Consider the following 22,851-nt stretch of genomic DNA (forward strand, 5'->3'; position numbering starts at 1 on the left):
TTTAAATCATTGATTCAGTCTTCAGGTTCATCTAATCTCCTGTTGATTCCTTCTAGTGTATTCTTCATTTCATTTATCATGTTCTTTACTTTTGACTGGCTCTTTTTTATAGTTTCTATGTCCTTCTTTATGCTTCCTATCTCTTTGTTGAAGTTCTCACCAAGTTCCTTAAACATTCTTGTAACTACTGCGTTTCCCTGAAAATAAGATCTAGCTGTACCATCAGCTGTAATGCACTTTTTGGAGCAAAAATTAATATAAGACCCCATCTTATTTTAAAATAATAGCAGACTGAGTCTTATATAACATAATATAATACAATGTAATGTAACGTAACGTAACGTAACATAATATAATACTGGGTCTTATATTAATTTTTACTCCAAAAGATGCATGAGAGCTTATGGTCTGGCTAGGTCTTATTTTTGGGGAAACATGGTAGTGTTTTAAACTCCTTGCAGTAGGTTGGCTGCCTTCATTTCATTTCGTTATTTTTCTGGAGATTTCTCTTGTTCTTTTATTTGGGACATGTCTCTTTGTTTCCTTATTCTAGCTGCCTCCCTATGTCTGCTTCCATGTATTAATTAGATCTCCTATGTCTCTCAGTCTTTGCCTGATGGCCTTATATAGTAGGTGTTCTGTGTGGTCCAGTGGCAGTCTTACTGATCACATTTGCATCTGTTCCATGAGTGTCCCTTGAGTGTGTTGTGTATTCTCCTGCTGTAGATGAGCCTTCATTGCTTTTGGAGTGTCAGTGGATGATATTAGCTCCCAGCCTGACTGGCTGTGTGGATTGGCAATGCCCACAGCTTATGAGCTGTTGTGTGGGGGCTAACCCCTCATAGGGGGGTTTGCCTAAGTGAGCTCTTGTGCCTTTTGAGACCACCCTTTGAGTGTGCTACTTTTAGGACTAATCGGATAGTGCTCTGGTGTGGTCTTAGGTTGGCCTCTGAGTGTGTTGTTTTTGGTGCCTCTTGGGAGAGGCTCCCATGCAGGCAAATTTCAGCCTTGCATATGTCTAGCCTCGGGCTGCCTGACAGTAGCTACAAAGCTATATACAATTGGCCGCTGCCTGTGTTGAACCTGGAGACATGTGGGGGTGGCCTTGCTGTGAACTGAGGCTGGCTGCCACTAGTATTGGACCTGGCAGCTTAGCAAAAGGCCCAGGATCCCCTAGGTCTCTTGTCATCTGACAGCTGCCCGTGAGACTCAGCTGCTAAAAGAGCTTCCTTAGGTTCTCTGACCAGGCTGTTCGACTGGGTGTTGACAGTGCCCCCAGCAATGCTGCCCAAGTTGGGTGGGGTGGGGTACAAGGGAGTCACGGGTGTGGCCTTTCTGGTTTACAGAAAGTTAATGTAGATTAGGTCCTTATGCCAATTCTGAGCCTGTGGATACTCTGCAAAATACCCTGAGAAAACCATGGCCAGGTAAACCACTGCTTACCTTGGGTCCACAGATCTCTTAAAGCTGTCAAAGAAAGACTGTAACAGAGATGGGGCTGACCACCCACCATGGAAAGTTTCCCAGGCTGTTGAGGGCCACCTGCTGCTGTACAAGCCTCCTGAAGCTTGCTGGGCAAGGATGGCCACCCAGGAGCTGAGCATGCCCTAGGAGATACCACACTAACTGTGGGGGCGGAGTTCAAGGGAGTTACCCAGGTGGTGCACATGCGGATTTTACCAGACCAATGGTGTCTCAGATTTAGCCCTGTGGGTTGGGTTTAACAGGAAAAATGGCACACTCCTATAGGTTACATATGAGATGGGCTCCACACAGGGATAATAGTAGCTTTCCCTCTAGCCCTCGTCCTGAAGCCACATAACTCAGATTTTTCCCTCTATGTCTCTGGTGCCTCTCGAGTTGCTGCCCTTCTGCTGGAGCCAGGGTGAGTGCTTGTGAGAGAGAGTCTGTGCACAGGCCCTTCAAGAGGATGTCTGGGTTTCTAACTGCCTTCCATCTCACCAGGACAGATGGATGAAATACTCACTGATTTTCACTGCCCGATGTTGTGGTGACTCTTCTTCCTGTCATAGGACCCCTGGGCTGGGGAGCACTGTGTGGGGATGGGACCGCTCCTCAGGGGAAACCTCCGCTGCCACAGTGTCCCTCCTGGTGGTCAACTCACTACCTGTGGGTTTAGGATCATCCCATTTCTCATCTCCTCCCCTCCTACCAGTCTCAATGTGGCCTCTTCTTTATATCATTATTTATAGGAGTTCTGTTCAGCTAGTGTTCAGGTGTTTCTTGAGGTTGATTATTCTATAATTTAGTTGTAATTTTAATCTGATCGTGGGACTCAGCAGACATAGCATTTACCTCTTCCACCCTTTTGGATCTCTCCTCATTTTGGTCTTAATTTTCATTTTCTTGATTACTGAAGAGGGTGAACATCTTTTTATATTTTTATTACTATTGCATGTTTCTTCTTTTTTGAAATGCCTTTTGTCATGTCGTTTGTCTATTTTTTCTCCCTATTCAGTTGTTTGTAGTTTTCTTATTGATTTGTATTAAAATCCATTTTCCTAAATAAAATTACCCTTAAATACAACAACAACAACAACAGCAAAACACCAGCAAAATATTTTGGAAGCCTACAGGATTTCAAAACATTATGTGGCTTTTGTAAAACAGTAATAATTTTTAAAAATTTCAAATGGTCTCCAACAAGAGTCCACTTCTGGTTGAACATTGTATACAAAGGTAGATGGCAGACTAAACCATATATACGGCAACTAGAACTATGTTTATTTTTTTTTAAAGCCAGAATTAAGAGTGGTCTTACATCCTAAAGCCTTTAGATTCTAATGTATCTATTATTTGGGATAAGCTGGGTACTAAACTTGTTTCTATAAAAATTCATATTTTTATATTAATTATCATTTATATTATTATACTTTGTACTTTGAAAAGTCTTCCAACGTTTAAAAGTTCAGCATGATGACTAATTAAACCAATGCTACCATAGCTCTAGTTTTTTTTAAAGCCCTTTCTAATAGTATATCATTACGCCATTGTCAATGGTAACATAATATCAACATAAAAGGTACTTAAACATCATTATGCTAATTATTGTAATTATTTAAAACGCAACTTTAAAATCCAATTGTGCCCTAAAGTAATATTTCAGCTGTAAGAGGAGAGTGTATTATTTGAAGCATGAGCTTTCCCTGTTAGTTGTCTTTCCTTCTTTCCTTCCTCTATGTCAGAAAAGGTCACTGTCTAGAAATAATTATTCATGTCACCTTTTCTACCTGGTGTGATGGCTTGAATTCCCAAGACCTGCCCTTTTAGTGCTCCTCACTGGATATCAGGCCCCCATGCTAAGTCTAATTTACTCGTTGACTTCATATGTTTACAATGGCTTAACAATGACGATGTTGGATTCTTTGCTGAATGTATTCTCGTGCTGTTGCTTCCTATACAAAAGAGCATTCTACACTGCTGCTTTCATCAGACATTTAGACCAGCACTCCCCAGTCAGGGTGAAAGTTCATCTTAAATCCAGTTTCTGAAGAGTAAAGAAACTGTACATGGGAGATCTCTGAGATCTTTGCTTCTTTGTACTATCTAATAATAACAGAATTCCTAAAAATTACATTCCGCTAGGATGAGGTGGGGATTAAATAATATTGGTTTCTGATGTAATAAGTGTTCATTAAATGTTACCAATGAAGGAAACAGTGTTGGTTCTGTGTTGTTATAAATCCTTACAAATTTGGCATATACCATGTTATGTTATTAATTCATAAAGCTTCCTTACTAATCCTTTATTTTTAACATAAGGGCATTTCACACTTTATAGTATTTGGGGAGATATTTTTGTGCTGGTTTTATTTCCCATAATCTGATGAAAACTAATTTGTGAGGATTTTGTCTCATTTATTGACATAGTACCTAGGAAAGTGAATTTATAAAATAAATGCTCAAAAATTTTGTTTTGGTTGAATTAATAAGTGATCAAGGGCCTATTTATATCATAACCACAGATTTAAGAAATGCAATTGGCTATTAGAAATATAACATGTATTCATTTGAACTTTTAATCAAAAATCATAATTATGAAGCCATTATCATTTCAAGGTAGCTAGTGGTTCTGGCGACTGTTATAACTTCTTTGTCTGGTTTACTATCACCATGGTCACCATCAAATGATCCATGGGGACCTTGGCCTGAGTGCACACTCAAGAATATATCACCTTCGGCTCCCTACTACAGGGGTTCAAGTGTCCCATTTTCAACAACGCAGAAAATAGATTGATAAAGATACATTTAGGTGAGAGTAAAATGGTGCTTTCTCACTTATGAAAGTTAGTTGTTAATAGTAAATTTTAGCCCTTATGTATTACCTCATTAGGTCTGTACTACTTTGAAATTATGTAATTTCTCTTCTTCCTGGAAAAGAAAACTGGTCTGCCTTATCCCCATGCCTAATAATCCCTGAATATAACATTTATAAAATGCATAAAAATACTATTTTTTTTGCCTCTTTCTTGTGCCTGTCTTTTCCAGAGAAGAGAAAGAAAAGAAATAAAGTAGAGCTTCTTTTAAAAATTTAACGTCTTCTGAAGTCACAGTTTCTGGTAAAAGAGAATGAGAGATTACATTTTCCCCCAAACCATTATGGCATATCCTAATTCTAGCTTGTCCTTTTCTATACCCAGTCTTTGTCAGTCCTGCTTTTGCTAAAAGAATCGTTATTCTGATGTTTTCTATGGATCGTAAGACAATGCCTCAAATTATTCCGCAGGATGGAGTTTTAAATTGTATGAAGTTTTCTCTTTTACCAAAGCTTCCTGCTATAAAGTCATCTAAGAACAATTACTCTCAACTATCAGTTTTAACAAAGAAGAATGAACCCGAAAGCTAACAACAATGGAAAATGTAGCTAGTCTCTTGTTATTTCAGTAGGATATTGAATCTTTAAAATGCTATTTTTTTCTTTTTTATTAATTTCAGGTGTACAAAACAATGTAATAGACATTTCACCCCTCACAAACTGATAATTCCCTCCTATTGCCCCTCTGACATCACATAAAAAAATAAAATAAAATAAAATAAAATAAAAATAAAATAAAATAAAATAAAATGCTTTGGCTTGGGGAATCCTGGCTGTTGCCTCCAAATCTTGATTCATGCCTCCATCCTCCTTTGATCCTTCCATTCCAGAGCTAGGTTTGCATTCCCAGCTGGCTTTATGCTCAGATTCTAATCAAATCCAGATCTGCTTGACTTTCTCTGCTTCTGGCTCAAATCCCAAACAAAAATCTGTCTGGATAGATCAGAAATTCATATGGTCGAGGGGCATCTATAACAGTTGTGCTTTGTATTTGAAACTTTGGTGAATTCTCACAATATCAAACAAAATAATGAAGCCCAATTTTTAAAAATACGTATTTTCACTTTTGCTATTGTAATGCAGGAAGGAACACAGTATCTGAGACCAAACAATACTTAAGGCTTATTGTTACAAAAACCAGGGTCAACTCCTGAGTCTTGTTTCCCAAGAACAACAACTTTTGTCTCATTTTAATTAAATAAATATTCATTATTTATATTATTATAACTTTCTAATGTTGATTGCTGACATAGATATATTCCTATTCTAATTTTTTTTAACTTTTTTTCTGTGCCATAAAATCTGACCATTTATTTAGTTCCAAATTATGTCTAATTATGTTACTAATTTTACAAAAAATATTTAGCTTAGTCAGAATTTTAATCAATATATTGTTCTATAAAATACTCCTGTTCACAAATTGTTCCAGAGTTTTTTGAGCAGGAAGTGTGTTGGACTTTTCTTGTATGTGCTTTAGAGCAATATGCTAAACATAAAAAGTACTCGATAAGCACCTTAGTTGATAAAACAGAACTTGCAATATTTTCCTTTCCCATTCTTATTATTTTTAAATTGATAAGCTCACAAGTATATAGCACTTAAAGATGTTCCTCTCTGTAATCTACACATGTATTTACCAAAGGAGCAAACAATGTGTGCTTTATTTACTTCTAAGCCACATTTAAGAAGTTCCCAACTTATAAAACAGTATTTCTCAAACGTTTTGATATCAGAACCCCTTTACACTCTTCAGCTATCGAGGACACCAAAGATTTACTTTATAAAATTCTGGAACACTAAAGGTGCACAAGCACACCATTCCATCAGCTGATAAAGTGATGAAATCATCATATGTCAGTTACCTTCTAGAAAACTCCCTGGACACTTGAGATAATCAGAGTGAAGAAGTCAAATAACAGCTAAGTTTTGCCATTAAAATAGTTTTGTTGTTGCAGAACTGAAAGGGTCTCAGTACTTATGGGTTCCCTAGACAACACTTTAGGAACTGCTGTATAAAACACGAAGCGGTAATTATAAGAAATATCAGTAGAGTAACTTTAAATTTGCTATGTGGTTTCACAAATGTTTTCTGTTTGACTTACTCAGTAACACTCGGAGATTTTGATTATGTCATTTTACAAGCAGGAAAAAATTATGTTCAGGGAAATTAAGTGATTGGCTCAGCATTGCTCAACTAGTAAAATTAAACTCAGATCTTCCAATTGCAGATCCTGTGACTTTTTCATTTATGACATATTTTCTCCCATAATTGTGCAACCTAAAAATTTTCCATGAAACTAGGTTAGTTGAATTAAATCTAGTCCCATCACAGCCTCCGGAGCATGAGACTGATTTGAACAGAACTGAATTCTCCATTTAATTTCTATGCGATCTTGTGATGTCTTATCTGGTCCTGGGTGATACCTGAAAGTTGAATTTGGTTCTCAGATAACCTGAAGATTTGGGAGGATTTCTTAGTTGGATCCTGGGTAGTTCTGAGATTACACCTATAATGAACCTATAATTCTGCCTCTATAATATTGAACCTAGAATTTAGCTGTGCTCCTTAGAGAGTTCTGACAGCCACAAATGGTTTGTGACTGGGCTACACCCCTCAGGGTAACTGGATACCTGGATGGACTTGTCATGCCTTTCCTAGGCTGAACTGCAGCCCCAGTTTCCTAGACTAAAATGTTCAACAGCCAGGAGCCAACATATCCAATGCCATTTGCCTGGGAGCTGGCCCTAGTGCATTTATCTCTTTGGAGGACTGTACTTTCCTGCACTGTCTTTAAGCTTTAACCTTTGGGCAAATCAAAATGACAGTATAGTACACCCTGTAAATCAAAAAAGCAGGGTCAAAGATCACTCTTTTTCTCTGTTGCTGCTCAGGGCTTTGATTCTTCAAGTATTAAACATGAAGAAAATATGGATCACAGGTGTAGGGACCCAAGTATGTGCTGGGTAAGAAACTATATATAATGACGTTAAATTTTCTTTGAAATAAATGAAAAGGAAAGATGAATTTATAGAAGTCGTACAAAAAGTTCTTTGACTATTTCTTTGCTGTGCAGTAAACTGATCTAGTTAGATAGAATAAAATGACTGCTTTATTGAACTAAAAAAAATGGTCATATTTTAAAAACTGTAGCTTTCATTTCTTTTACTGCTAAAAACAAAGCAAAACAAACAAAACAAGAACCATCACAACAAAGCTCTCGTCTTTTGACTGTGAAGAGCCAGTCCATATCTCTTCACTTGGCATTTACATGCCTTGTCATTCCTGTACTTAACTCAAAATCACCATTTCCACGTGGTCTCCACTTTTCCAAACAATTGCACCCACCACCTAATGCTACGTTGGCCTACGTATTGTCCTACCCCACAGTCCCCGTCTCTGCACTTTTGCTTATATGGTCCCTCAGTTTAGAATACTCTTCCCTCATTTCCTTTCTTTGTTGATTTCTACCCATTCTTTGAACATCTCTTTACCAGTTCCACTGCATGCCAACCTCTTCTTCCTCTAACCTCCTGGAGGAGGGGTGGGCAAAGATTTTATAAATATTTTAGGATTGGTGGGCCGTAAGGTCTTCATTGCAACTACTCGGTTCTGCTGTTTTAGCATGAAAACAGTCCTGGACAATATTTAAGCAAATGAACATGGCTGTTTCCAATAAAATCACCTACAGATCATTTGTAATAATTATTCATAAAGGATCCATAATTTGTCAACTCTTGTGCTAGAGCATCTATTGTGATTAACAGTCACTTATCATGTAATGTCTTCTTTTCTTACTATTTCATGTGTCTATTCAATACTTACGCAACTAAACGATACGCTCCATGAAGACAGCCTTATCATTCTTAATATTCCATATATTTATCCTGGTGCCCTAAGCATGGTATGCATTCAGACATTTGTGATTAGCTTAAATACCCTTTACAAACAAGAACAACACTTGATTTTTCTTTGCTTCCATTCTATTGCCCTTTTGTTTGTGTGCTAAATTCTTGATGTTGTGTTTGTGTGTTGGTTCTTTCCAGAATGCGGGCATCGGCTCATGTTGAGATGTAGTGCATTGCCTCTCCGTTAAGATATATATTGAAGATCAGGACAAATGCTTTAATGTGTATCCTAAGAAAAGATTTTGTGACTTATTTGCTGACAGAATGGTTATGATAAGACCTTTTGCTTAGCCTGCCAACATAACACTCATTTCTTAGGAGAACAAAGTACTGTAGGTTGGCCTCCTGATAGAAAGCTTGCTGAGTTTTACCATTTAATAAAATAGAGTACACAGTGTAATTTGTACAATGTCAAACTCCTAAGAACAATTTATAACAATAATGTTTCTATTTACAGCATGCCACTAAGGAAGGGACAGTAAAATGTCAAGCTTGACAATGTCTAGTGATTGATATTAAGGTCAGGAAGGAAAATATTCTCAGCATTGCAGAGTCAGTTGGTACAACAGAGGGCAGAATACAATCAATTTTGCATGCTTTCCAAAACTCAAGGCTTTGGAAAGGATACCAGCCTAGATGTTATATTTACCCAAGAGAAGACGGTGTGTAAAACCAGAAACAAGTGAAAATTGCATGTTTTCAGTCCCCTACCCCCCCACACACACTCTCTGTTAGCCTGGAAAAAAATTCTGATAAATGTAGTTCGGTCATCAATTTTTATTCATGCTGTATTGTAACCATCTATTTGGATATGTTAGCTGTTCATTGCAAATACTATGCTCACATTTTCTGGTGACTTACATGGGGTCTGAGGAGATTAATTATAAGCCATGAGATGTGTAGAACTCACAAAGGGGAGTGCACGACTAGCAATACCAGATAACATGAGGAGATACTCAGCTCAGGTGCCTCATCTTGGAATATGAATTGCCTGATTCACTGGTAGCATAGTGATCACAGTAAAGAATCTGATCTGTATCATCTACTTCTCTTTATAATAAAACAACACAGAGCTAAGTAGAGAAATAAGTTATTCTCATAGCAGCATGTGGGATTAAATGCTTAACTTTGTTTAGGTATTTATTACATTCTACATTCTTCACATGTTAAGTCATAGAATTTCTGAAAATATTTTTCTCACTCACAACCTCTGTCAAAATGTTGCTGTCTCAAAGCAAACTGAGGAGCAGCTGACCCGTCACTGTGGGCCAGGTACCAAGCAGGGCTAGAGGTAGGGACTGTCCGGAGTGATGTGCGATGAGATCAACTCCCCTAGGAGGTGGAAGATGCTTTTAATGCTGGCTTACACAGATGACATTACTTTCTTACCACCTAGGAAACACCAGAGACATTTAAATAGCATCACCTCTCACCCCGCACATAGGAGTGGGACACAGCCAATGGGATAGCCATTGCTGAAGCCAACTTGTAGGAACAAAAATATTACAGTCAGTCAAAAATAGCCACCCACTATAGAAAACAAGACACCTACCAGAGAACTCAAGCTGCGTGGAATAGCTTCGGCTGTCTTCATGTAGACACCAAGAGGCTGGGTATTAGTTAATAACTTTTCTGCTAAGTGGTTATTGAGCTGGAACTCTAAGCCATGAACAAAACAAGACAGACCTAACACCTGTGTACATGGAGCATACTTTACAACCAAATGACTCCGTGATTATGGTTTTTAGTGCTACAAAGGAGGGCTACACAGTGATTTGAAAGTCAATCATAAGGGGAATTGAACTGACCTAGTTTGTAATGGGGTTTGGGGCACAGTAGTTCCTTTGAAGTAGTGACATTTAAGTTGCAATCTGAAGGATGACTAGAAATTAGACTGAGATGGGTCTGAGAAGAGAGGGAGACAGTCTGTGAAAGTTCAAGATGAGTGTGATAAAGTTCTAGATTTACAAGAATACTGTTTTGGCTTGGAGCTGGCTTACGCTAAATTGTATTTTTTATTTTATTTTTTTTCTGAAGAAAGAATAACAACAGAATTTATCACATCGTTCAAGTTAAGGTATATATCCTCAACTCCCTATGGAATAAAGCCAAAGACTTTTTTTTCACTTTGGTATTTCTAATTATTACCCTGTTCATCAATATCATTTTTATAATTATTATTATAATTATATAGTGTTTTTAAGTTTGTGTAGTGTTTTTGCATATTATTATGTATATTATTTCATTTAATTCTCACAACTGATACGAATAAGAGTCAGAAGCCAGGAGACTTTTTAAAAGGGATGGAGGGTGTCAGCACAAACCTCACAGTTTTGTTTTAGGCCAATTCTAATGTTTATAGTGAAAATCAGACAGATGTTAACAAAAATAAGTTTTGATTTCTAACCCAACCACAGGAGGTTCTTTTTTTTTCCTCCGGGAAGTTTTAAATCAGCCATATCACTGATCTGTTTTCATTGAATATTACCTTTTAAAGAATGTCATTTCCCTGATGATTAGTGGGGTTCAGTTTCTTTACATATTGCTGTTGGATATTTGTGTCTCCAAACGTCTGTTCAAGTTCTTTGCCCATTTTTTCAGCTTTAGTGAGATACAACTTATATTTCTATGTATAAAACATTGTGAAAGTTTAAGGTGCACAACATGTTCATTTGATACATAACGTTGAAAAATGATTGCCACCATAGCATAGCCTTTGCCCACTTTTTAATCAGGTTATTTTTTTTTGCTATTTCATTATAGGAGTTCCTTGTATATTTTAAATATTAACTCCTTATGAAATATATGGTTTGCAAATATTTTTTCCCATTCCGTAGGTTTCCTTTTCACTCTGTTGATTGTTTCCTTAGCTGTGCGGAAGCTTTTAAGTTCAATGGAGTCTCACTTGTCTACTTTTGTTTTTGTTGCCTGTGCTTTTTTTGTTACATCTAAGAAATTATTGTCAAGAACAATGTCGTGAAGATTTCTTTCTATGTTTTCTTCTAGGAATTTTCTAGGAATAGAAGTTTCAGGTCTTCTATTCAAGTTTAAATTGGTTTTGAGTTGATTTTTGTGTATAATGTAAGATAATTGTCCAATCTTTCTCTCTCTCTCTCTCTCTCTCTCTCTCTCTCTCTCTCTATCTCTCTCTGCATGTGAATATCCAGTTTTCCCAACACCATTTGTTGAAGAGACTGTCCTTTCCCCAGTGTATATTTTTGGTGCTCTTGTTGAAGATCAGTTGCCCTTGTATGCATGGATTTATTTTTCTATTCTGTTCCATTTGTCTATATATCTGTCTATATGCCAATACCATACTGTGAAACCACAGTGAGATATTACCTCATATCAGTAGGATGACAGTTATCAAAAAATAACAAGTGTTGGTGAGATTGTGAAAATATTGAAACTTCTGTACGCTGTTAGTGGGAATGTAGAATGGTGCAACCACTATGGAAAATGGTATGGAGGTTTCTCAAAAAATTAAAAATATAAATTCCAGCAATCCCACTTTTGGGTATTTATCCAAAAGAATTAAAATCAGGATCTTAAAGAGATATGTACACTCTTATGTTTATTGTAGCATTATTCACAATAGCCAAGATGTGGAAGTAATTTAAATGTCCAATGAGGGATAAATGAATAATGAACTGTGTTCTATGCAAAATGGACTATTCAGTCTCAAAAAAGGGAAAACCTGTTATATGTGGTAACATGGATGGACCCTGAGGGCATCATGCTAAGTGGACTAAGCCAGTCACAGAAGGACAGACACTGCATCATTTTACTTATATGAGCTATATAAAAGTAGTCGAGCCCATAGAAGCAAAGAGCAGAATGGTAATTGCCAGAGGCTGGGGTAGGGGAAAATGGAAGTTGCTGTTCAGTGGGTACTAAGTTTCAGTTATGTGACATGACAAAGCTCTAGAGATCTGCTGTACAACATTGTGTTTATAGTTCATGATGCTGTACTGTACACTGAAAAAAATAGCTAAGAGGGTAGATCTCATGTGTAATTTTTTACCACAATAATAAAAAAAATATCACTAACCCATTACTTTATCTTGGATGTTGCTAATAGATAGCAGAACCACCTGAGGGACAGAGAGGTGGAACATGTAAGAACATTGATTCTTCTTGAAAGAAGGCATGTAGTCTGGATGGCTGCTTAAGATTCCTTTAGCTGTGGGTTTCTATGATATAAAAATACTTCTGTTTGAATAAGTATGAACTAGTTTGCATATCGTTGTGCATGATTTAGGGATGCTGTCACTAGTATGGGGATGATTTAGTAATGTTAATTTACTAACAGAGTATATTAATATACTAATGGTGATATGTAAAGAGCTTGTTGGTAAAAAAAATCAAGGAGAATAAAAAGCAAAGCACAAAAGTATCTACTTTAGCTATGTCACTTATGATGTATTGTGGTCCTTGTTTGATACATGACTATAATAAAGCATTGCCATTCAATTAGAGTAAGTTAACTTAAAAATTAATATTGTCCTATGCTTGATTCCATTTAAAGGGCTGGAGAAAGGGAAGAAGATTTTGAGCCATTCCCTACGCATTAGCTTCAATGACAGAATATAAATCATAGTAAGTCATGGACCTCTGCCCAGTTTTGCACTCTGTGTGGTGCGTGTCAATGTCAAACTTTAAAAATGAGTGCCTTGGTTAGAATGGCATGCATTTTGTAATTGGACAAAAGTGAATGGAATGAATTGGAGGTTAAAACCTGGCCCTCTGGAAATGTTTTGACACTTTACCTAGAAGCCTGCATTTATTAATGGTAATGGTCCCTAAATTTTTATTTCGGCTGGCTTGCTGATTATGTAGAAAGCCCCAGAAGGAGTGATGAGAGAAATGCATTAGTGAAAAGTATTAAAACTTATCTTTGACATCTCCTGCACAAGGAGCAAGTCCAGATGTTTGATAAAAGAGCATAAATCTATTGATAGGAACATCCATTTTAATTTTTTTCTTTCATGTCCAAGATTTAATTTTCCCATTCCTGTTATGAAGATACATTAAAATTTTTATTGTTACTAAGATAGTCTATCCTGAGGGCATGCATGTCAATCTTTCTCAAAATTCACTCATTGTCGATTTATGAATAGAATGAAATAGGAGAATAACATGCATGTGTGTGTGTAAGTGTATGTATATAGGGGGTACCCAACTAAAGAGAAAAGGGGGAAAGGGAATTAAAATTTCCAAAGTTCCTACTGTGTCAGAGACTCTGTTAGACATTTTACCTAATTTATAAACAGCTAATATTTATTGTCTGAAAATATGTGACATTGTTTCATGTCTACATAGCATCATAATTTTACATCAGCTGTATGATCTTACCAAGGCTAGTTAATTAATTATAGTCATGCATCCCTTAATGACAGGAATACATTCTGAGAAATATGTCGTTTGGCAATTTCATTGTTGTGCTAACATCATAGAGTGTGCTTACATACACAAACCTAGATGGTACAGCCCACTACTCACCTAGGCTCTGTGGTACAGCCTACTGCTCCTAAACTATAGGTCTGTACAGCATGCTACTTTACTGAATACTGTAGGTAATTGCATCACAATGGTAAGTATTTATGTATTTAAATATGTCTAAAACAGAAAAGGTGCAGTAAAATACAGTATACGAGATTTAAAAAAATGGCACACCAGGATAGGGTACTTACCATGAATGGAGCTGGCAGAACTGGAAGTTGCACTGGGTGAGTCAGTGAGTGAGTGGGGAATGAGTATGAAGGCCTGCGACATGGCTGTACATTACTGCAGACTTTATAAACACTGTACACTTAGGCTACGCTACATTTATAAAAAATATTTATCTTTCTTAATAATAAGTTAACCTTAGCTTACTGTAACCTTTTAACTTTATAAACTTTATAATTTTGAAATTTTTTTGACTCTTGTAATGACACTTAACTCAAAACACAAACACATTGTATAGCTCTACAAATATATTTTCTTTATGTCGTTATTCTATAAGCTCTTGTCTATTTAAAATTATTGTTATTTTTTACTTTTTAAGTTTTTTTGTTAAAAATTAAGACACAACACAGCATTAGGATTATCAGTATCGCTTTCTTCCACTGCCACATCTTGTCCCATGGGAAGGTCTTCAGAAGCAATATGTTCTCATCTCCTATGCTAAGAATGTCTTCTTCTGTAATTCCTCCTGAAGGACCTGCCTGAGGCTTTTCTTGAGGAAGTGTCATTCTTTTCAGAACTATAGCCATGGTGGTTTGCTTGGTTTTTTGTTTGTTTGTTTGTTTTTCATCATAGATTTGCTTGTAAGTAGAAAATGCACCCTGAGAATTCCTCTCCATTAATGAAAACTTTTTGTGTTGGCGTCCATGTTTTCAACAATTTTAAGGAGCTTGTTGAAGCCTGCGAAAGTTTTTGCTAAACCTGTCACCATGCATTTTCTTAGGGATTTTTTTTTTTTCTCCTGCAGTTGCCTTTTCTTCAGCTATGCATTCCTGTTCCAGTTCCAACAACTCCTCATTAGTCAGTTCCTCAGACACCACATCTAGGAGCTCCTCAATGACCTCCTCACGCACACCAGGTTCAAATTGTTTGTCATCTCAACACAGCCCTGTTGATTTTTTCAACCTCCTCATCAACCTTCAAATCCTTTGAAGTCATGGATGAACCTCTGGAGTGTCTTTTTCCAGATGCCATTCATGTACTCCTTGGTGACATCACCCCAAGTCCAAGCAAGGTTCTAGCTGTAATCCTTCCAGAATTGCATCACTGTCTTGTCAGTGTTTTCCTCAGTTGCATTGATAGCCTGGGCAAAGGTCCTCTGCAGGTAGTAGGCCTTAAAAGTGGCTATAGCTTCTTGATCTATTGGTTGGATCAAAGCGGTAGTACTTGGAGGGAGAAATTCCATGGTGATGTTAGGATGAAGATCACCAAGAGAAGGTGGATTCCAGGAACATTAGCTATAATAAACAAAATCTTGAAACGTATGTTATTCTCCAAAGAGTACTTCTTCATTTCACTGGCATGGAAATTCAGGAGCACATCTTGGAAGAGGAGCTGGGTCATCTCTGATTTGTTTTTTTTTAAATTAAATTTATTGGGGTGACAACGGTCAGTAAAATTACATAGGTTTCAGATATACAATTCTGTAATACATCATCTATATATCACATTGTGTGTTCACCACCCACAGTCAGTTCTCTTTCCATCACCCTATTTGACCCCCTTTACCATCATCTATGACTTCTTATTGCTCTTGTAGTACATTGGCAGTGTGCCCTTGAGAATCCCAGAAAGCCCTGGGATTCTCACTGTGCCAGAGCACAAAGGATTTCAATTTGTAGCCTGCAACATTGTCCCCAAGCAAGAAACCCCCAAAGCCTTGAAACCTGGCATTGACTTGGCCTCTTTATGGATGAAAGTCCTTTCAGGCTTTCATTCCCAGAACACAAAGGTTTCATCTATATTGAATACTTGTTCTGGCAAGTAATTTTCCTTCACCATCAGCTTATCTAGAGTTTCCAAAAATTCTTCAGCTGCTTTCACATCAGCACTCGCAGACTCACCACTCCCTTTCGCATTACATAATGAATAATAATTCTTGAATCATTTAAATCACCCATAGCTGGCAATAAATTCAACGTTGTCAGTAATAGTCATTTGTTATCAAGTATTATGTACTGTACATAATTGTATGGGCTATACTTTTAAATGACTGGCAAGGCAGTAGGTTTGTTTACACCAGCATCCCCACAAACACGAGTGATGTGTTGTGTTACAATGATATGATGACTGTAATGTCACTAGGTGATAGGAATTTTTCAGCTCCATTGTAATCTTAAGGGACACTGTCTTATGTGTGGTCCATCATTGACCAAAACATTGTTATGAGGTGCATGACTATAGTTAGGATATTACCATGCCGATCAATTGTGTGTGTGTGTGTGTTTGGAGCTTGGGTCCTACAAAATAATGTATTGCTTGGGCATTAAAGAGAATCACTACAACTTTCTCTTTCTGCTTTTGTAATGTGATAAGGAGTTTAAAAGACTATTTTAAACTGTGCTATATACATACAATTTTCACATACAACACATACTGTATAAATACATATAAGCATTTTATCTAGAATGTGATACTGAAGCATTAACATTTCTTCCTTTCTTTTTTTCTTTTTTGGCTTTTTGTGTGTGGAATCTCCAAAACAGACAATTCCTTGGCAAAAGCATTGAGAAAAAAAGAGCAAACTCATTCAGTAACTAGGACTGAGGAGTCATTTTGCGTAAAGTTCATGTTGAAGATGGTTTTGAATGAGGGCGTAGGAGTTTGTTTGCAGATAGAAATGTGATGGGATATGTGGAAATACGTAATAATGTGAGTGGAGAAATAGAAATTATTTCTCATAAGTAGAATAAATTGGAGGTTGGATCATGAGTGTGTCAGTACAAGAGCGGAAAGTATAAATGACAGTGAGCCTTTATATTCAAAAGAAAGTTGAGGAGAAAAAGCATTAGAGATGGAGAGGAAAGAGGATGAAAATGTTTGATTAACAGTTGTCACTTATATTTAGTTAGGTATTAATTTCCCTGACTCAAAGATGGCTTCCATATCTTCACCAGTTGCCAAATTGGAATTACACCAACTAGAAATAAAATAACCTAGAATAGGTCAAAATGAGTGTTGCTGGAGCTTAGTGGCAGTTCTGATATGCATCCATAATAAATTTTGAAATAAGGAATGTAAGATGTTCCTCCAGAGAGTTCAGGTTTAATATATAGTGCAGAGACAGGTAGAGTCAGCTTTAGTATAAAGTGGTTCTATAGTAACCTGATTATTAATATATTTGAAAATCAAATATACATTAGTCAGCCTTGCAAACATAGAAAGAAAAAGGTGGGTTAAGTTCCTTCAGCCAACAAATGTATATTGAATGCATACCAGGTGCCAGACACAAGATATAGTAATGATCAAGAAGATGAGGACCTTGACCCCTCAGAGGACTTACAATTATAGAGTTCAGTGTTGGCATGTTATGGCCACCTATTGTCCAGGAGAGAGTCAGTGGTACCATTTTTGTGTTTTGCCCAGAGCACCTCTTTTGTGAAGATAGAGGCAGTAGGCATTTCTATGTGTTATTGTTAAAGAATTGAATCATCTAAGTGATGTCCCTTTTTCTGAGTCCATGTTAACCATGTAAGTTTCTAATCATAATTAGGATCCCCACATGTGTCTGCCTATTGGGACAGAATATTCTAGGCAAACAAACACGAGGACTTTGGTTATTATACTACTTGTATTTATCTTTTTAAATATGGCCATTAGTGTTCAGTGTTTTGCGTCAGTCTACGGTGAGTCCACTCATAAGGGATGGATCCCTCCCCAGCATGCTGCCAAAATCAGGTGTTTGATTCTTGAAGGCTGGGACCAGATCCTAGCCCATCATTACTCTCTGAGTTTCTTGAGAAACGGCCAAATGGACTAGGTGGTAACACCCAGTATCTCTGTTAGCTGTTCTTACCCTGTCTTAAAATTTCTGAAAGGAGTAGGTTTTATTCAGTTCTTCCAAATGATATTGATAGATATCATCCGAGAGACATTCCTTTTAAAGCAGTGATAGAATAGATAAGTTCTTTTTTTCTTGTGTGCTCATACTGGTTCCCTTATGTCATTCCTTGATCTCATGTTATCCCTGACATCTCCTGCCGCCACAGGTATGGCTGGCCACGGGCCAGCCCATCATCTTATGGGATGTCTTTCTACTGTTCAGGGAAGGGAGCAGCCTCTTGATGTGTTAATTTGCTTTTGACATATGGGTCTAGTCCATCTGCTTGGAAGTCTGCTGTTATTACTTGGTTACTGCAAAACCAACCTCAGGCTATCTTTAAAAAAAAAGTCAACCCAAAGTTACTTCCAGTTTTCTAAAGAGATCTTAAGTAGAACAGCAACTAATTATCTTTTCACAAAATCTGTCTTTTCTTGGTATCAGCATTTTTCTTTTCTTATTTTTTTAAAACCCTTCAGCACAGAAATACTTAAACAGATTTCTGCCTGATGACAAATAATCTATTTTTACCATTGTTGTATGCAGATCTCAGTGATATTTTGTTTTTCTTGCCCCAAATGGTATAATACTTCACAGTGGACTTGATTTCACAGATTAGTATTAGCACTGTTTTCATCCAGAGTCAAAATGGGAAAATCTTATAGTGCACACTTTCCCTTAGGATGCTCTAAATACTTGGGTATGTGGTTGTGTAATTATTTTGCCATTGCTAGGTTTGTAAAAAACAATGGCACAATGGGATATCTAAAACTTTAAAACAGTGTGTTCGTCTTGTTTGGTTTTCAAACTAGCAGTACAACCCTTTTTCCAGATAAAATATGATAAGCCTGATCAAATTTGAGATACTCTAGTTAAAGCCTGGATGGGCAGGTGAGTTAGGTGGAGTCCTGGCTTAGAACTTCATAAAACACAATTTCAAAATCTAGAGGTTAGGATTCCAGTGTAACATGTTATGGTGGTGAAGAGGAGAATAAGAAACACAATATTATTTTGCCATCATATATGGAAGGGTACTTTTAAAAAGTCCATCAAGACAAAGTGGTATTAATATAAAGGCTAAAATGGGCATAGAAACCACAGCAAACCAGAAGCAGAGCAAGCCATATGGCAATGCACGCATTATGAATGGTGACCTGATACTGTGTTAATGGGAAGTCTAGTTACAGATTGCAGAGGAACATCAAACTCAGACTGAAAAAGCTTTCATGAAGTGTGTAAAAACTATTGTAATAATTTAAGTGGTTTTTTTAGAGCAAAGGAATCTGGCATATCAGGTTCAATTTATTTATCCTCTATAATGCTCCAGACATAGTGCTAGGTACTTTTATAAGAGTGGTATGTGGTGTAGTAAAAATAATGCTAAGGCTAAAAACTAAATATATGGGTTATTTTGTGCCCTATAAACATGCCAGATGGGAAGCACTAGCAGTGTATTACCCACTAATATGTGGGAGAATAATACACAGTGACTGATAATGTTAGAATTGGGATTTACACTTTCCATTTATAGTGCTGGTCATGTATGAGCAGTGCTAATAGAGAGTTTGGAGAATATATATATATATATATATATATATATATATATATATATATTAGCATACGGGAGCAGGAAGAGACCAATAAATCCCATTTAAACATCCTAATTTTCTCTTAGATTCTACACTTATATTAATGCTTATGTATTTCGTATCATGGGAATATTAATGCCAGATTCATTCTATTTTTAGCTAAGGCTCCCTCATTGCCAAGTAATGATATGTTTTCATGCATGAGAACGTAATGCTTGATGATTCTTTGTTCATATTCCGCTTGTTCTCTTCTGTCTATAACGTTGCCCAAAGCAAAACTCATCTGCCTCTTTAGTTTGCCTCAAATTTATCTCGTTCTTCACCATCACCATAAAACTCCTAGATGGAAGAGTCTGTATCTTTGAGGATTTATGTCTTAACTCACGGCAGTTTGTCTCCTGCTCTCATTGCCTAGTAAAAGCAGCCCTATCAGAGTCGGTCGTGATGACCCACTGAGCACCAGTTCTGCAGCTTCTTTGCAGCCTCCGTGCTGCTGCTTGTCTATCTGGAGCGTCTGGTGCTGTTTGCCACGTCTGCCACTCTTGACATCCTCCCTTCCTACTTCTTTGAGACCTATTCCTTTCGATCTCTTTCCTGGGCTCTCCTTCCTCTGTTCTTTAATGGTCCCTGAATGGGAGATCCAAACCCTCCATTTCTATAGCTTTTGTCTTAGTTTGGGACTCATCATCTCTCACCTGGTCCATTTCAACAGACTCCAAATATTTTTACTTATTATTGGGCATAAGCCTTTCCTGCCAGTTCCAGATCACACTACAGACTGTGGCCAGTGTAGTCACTCATTAAAACAAGACTGGTCCTGTCCTTGATTGCTGAAAATATTGATTACCCAATGGAATGATTACGAATCCTCGCCATGGCACACAAGCCCCCTCAGAGCCTGGCTTCCACTTTCTGTTCCTGCCTCTCATCCTTCTACTCTCCTCTCTACACCACATAGGGACTGGCTGCCGCTGAACCTGTGTTCCTGCCCACTTATCTGTCCTCCTGCTGTGTCTAGAATTTCCAAGGTGTTTAATCTCTTTGTGCCTTATCCCCATCGATACAACAAAGGAAACTGCAATGTCTGTATTAAGGTGAGATTGTGACGGTGGAAGGAAATAAGGCCTCTGGAACGGCTGAATTTCCTACAAGCACCGTAAGATAACCTACCTATACACATTCATTGTGGTTCTTGTTATTAGGTAACTCTGAGGTGGGCTCCAAGGGGATTTGCAGAGGAAGCTCAGGAAACCAATAAAGATAATTAAAAGTTTAGAAAATTAGAACCGAGAAAAACAGGTAAAGAAACAATTATTCAGCCAAGAGAGGAAAAAGCCTGAGGGAAAATATAAGAAAGAAAAATTATTTCCTAGAGGATAGACTGAAACCATCATCCATTAATACTGAGAAGAAACACAGCAAGGCATGTAGGATTTATATTTGCCCTAAGAAACACTTCCCAGATAAGGGATTGGCTATCTAGAATCATTTATTCATGAAACTCCCAAATTTATTTATCTAAATATAGATCTAAGAATTTATATTTTCCTGTGTTAGCCAATTTAAGTATGAAGCGGCCTGGATGCAGAGAAGTGAATTGGGTGATTTTTGCGGTCCTTTTTTCCTCAGTAAATCAGTCTGTCTTTCTCTGTCTCTTTTTGCCTTTATCCATTTCTCTGAATCTCTCTCTCTAGCTTTCTGTCTTTTTGTCTATTTCTGTTTCTCCCTCTGTTTTTCTTTCTCTTTGTTCTCTTCACTTTCTCCCCCACCCCTATTCCTCAATACTTTTGCCCCATCTTCCTAGCCCCGATATGCAGTACAAGCAAAAGATTTTCAGAAATGGTTCAACCACTGCTATTCTACTTTTTTAAATCTTGCATTCATTGTATCTTTTGGCTGGCATAATCCAAATATTTTTGGAGTAGAGGAAAGTTTTCATTTCTGTAATGAGTTCAGGACAGAAAAGTATTTATGATCACTTACTTTAACAATATTATTTTCTGAGCTCTTCCTCCTGCAATACACTTTTCTTAGGCCAACTCCACATCTCTTCCTTTTGAGAATTTTTTTTTCTATAACTTGTGGATGCATTTTACAGGGAACTGTTAAATTTCTTCATTACCTGATATTAGAAGTCCAAGGGAAGTGGCATTAATCAGTAAGTAGCACGCTCTGAGGGGCTAGGACACCCACAGAATGCCCTGCTCACCTTTGAGCGGGGTCTTTGCAGGTTCTGTTTCTAACCAATGAGTTTAGTAGATTTTAGTTGTTTGCTGTAGTATTTTTTTACTTATGTACTTGCTTTACTTACTTTTTTAACGTACTACACTACTTGCATATGCACTTTCCCCTTTCTTTTGTTTTTCTCTCATTAACATTGCCTCATATTCCCCCTGTATCATATTCTTCTCATTCCTTTATAATTTTCAGACTTCTGGGCAGATTTCATCTTATATTTTTCTGAGATTGGCTCTTCCTGGATGCGACCTACCCCTGCATCCTATCATTTGGCATGCTAATGGATTCCAGTCCCTGCTACTGGAATCCACATAGCACTTGAAGTGACAGACGTTAAAGCGCGTATTGTTTGTGAGAAAGTCATATAGCTGAATCAACGCAACTATTTTTCTCTTCTCCTGAGTAGGTATAATATCTCATCCTTTTTTATTTGGTGTTTACTAGATTTTCCCCTTAAGCACTTTAGAAGATACCAAGTAATTTAATTCTGTTTCTGTTTTTTGTTTGTTTGTTTGTTTGTTTTCCTTCACTAACTTTTATGTCATAGTTGAAGAGAATGAGCTAGGGTCCATTCTCACAAGTTCATTGTGACCCAACAAACCCCAGAATTAACTTTACAATATAAACTCTAGTAAGAATAGTGAAATTGACATTTCTCCTGAAGGGCGCAAGAGAGGGAAATGATACAAGAGAAAGGAGTAGTGGTCACTATACGTAAGATATGGAGTTGCTAGTTTATAAATGACCACTCCTTACTGCTATTTCAACAGGTGCTGCTAAATGGAAGCTGCCCTGCAAAACTTATTTGGAACTGAGTGTAAATAATGCTGCTATAAAGTAGAATTATTAGTTAGTATATCACCTCTAATAGCAAAATAAAGTCACTGAAATTATTGCTTAAGTTCCCTCCCTCTCTCCTTTTATTCCTTTATTATTTTTTCATTATCTTTTCTTGTTACTAAATTACCTTATTTATTAATTCATTTAAGCCACACGAAAACCCTGTGATTGGTACCAATATCTCCATTTTTAAATGGATGAAAGCAGACGCAGTTTTCCAAGAGGGTGAATAACTTACGTGAGGTCAAACATGACTATAAGTGACACAGCCCAAGATTTTTTGAAATTGAACTCCAATTTTCTTTCTCTTATAACTTAGCCGTTCTAATTGGTCTGTGGCTTTGAATGACAATTGTATATTTTGCTATTTTGAATAACAATTATGTATCTAGGAA

The 22,851-nt window shown here is 37.1% G+C and overlaps 1 protein-coding gene across 7 annotated transcripts in view; it reads left to right on the plus strand.

Annotated features, from left to right (window-relative positions):
- The window catches only part of TMEM117 (transmembrane protein 117), a 395,739-nt gene that overhangs the window by 163,819 nt on the left and 209,069 nt on the right, over nt 1–22,851 (plus strand). For 4 of the 7 annotated variants that reach the window (XM_081058189.1, XM_081058191.1, XM_081058190.1 and 1 more), the window contains one exon: nt 12,771–12,841. The exons of the other annotated variants lie outside the window; for them this stretch is intronic. The gene's annotated coding sequence lies outside the window, so the exon portion shown is untranslated. The remainder of the gene's footprint in view (nt 1–12,770; nt 12,842–22,851) is intronic. 7 annotated transcript variants of the gene reach the window in all.

This window comes from Rhinolophus hipposideros (genome assembly GCF_964194185.1).
Source record: "Rhinolophus hipposideros genome assembly, chromosome: 9".
Lineage (NCBI taxonomy): Eukaryota > Metazoa > Chordata > Mammalia > Chiroptera > Rhinolophidae > Rhinolophus > Rhinolophus hipposideros.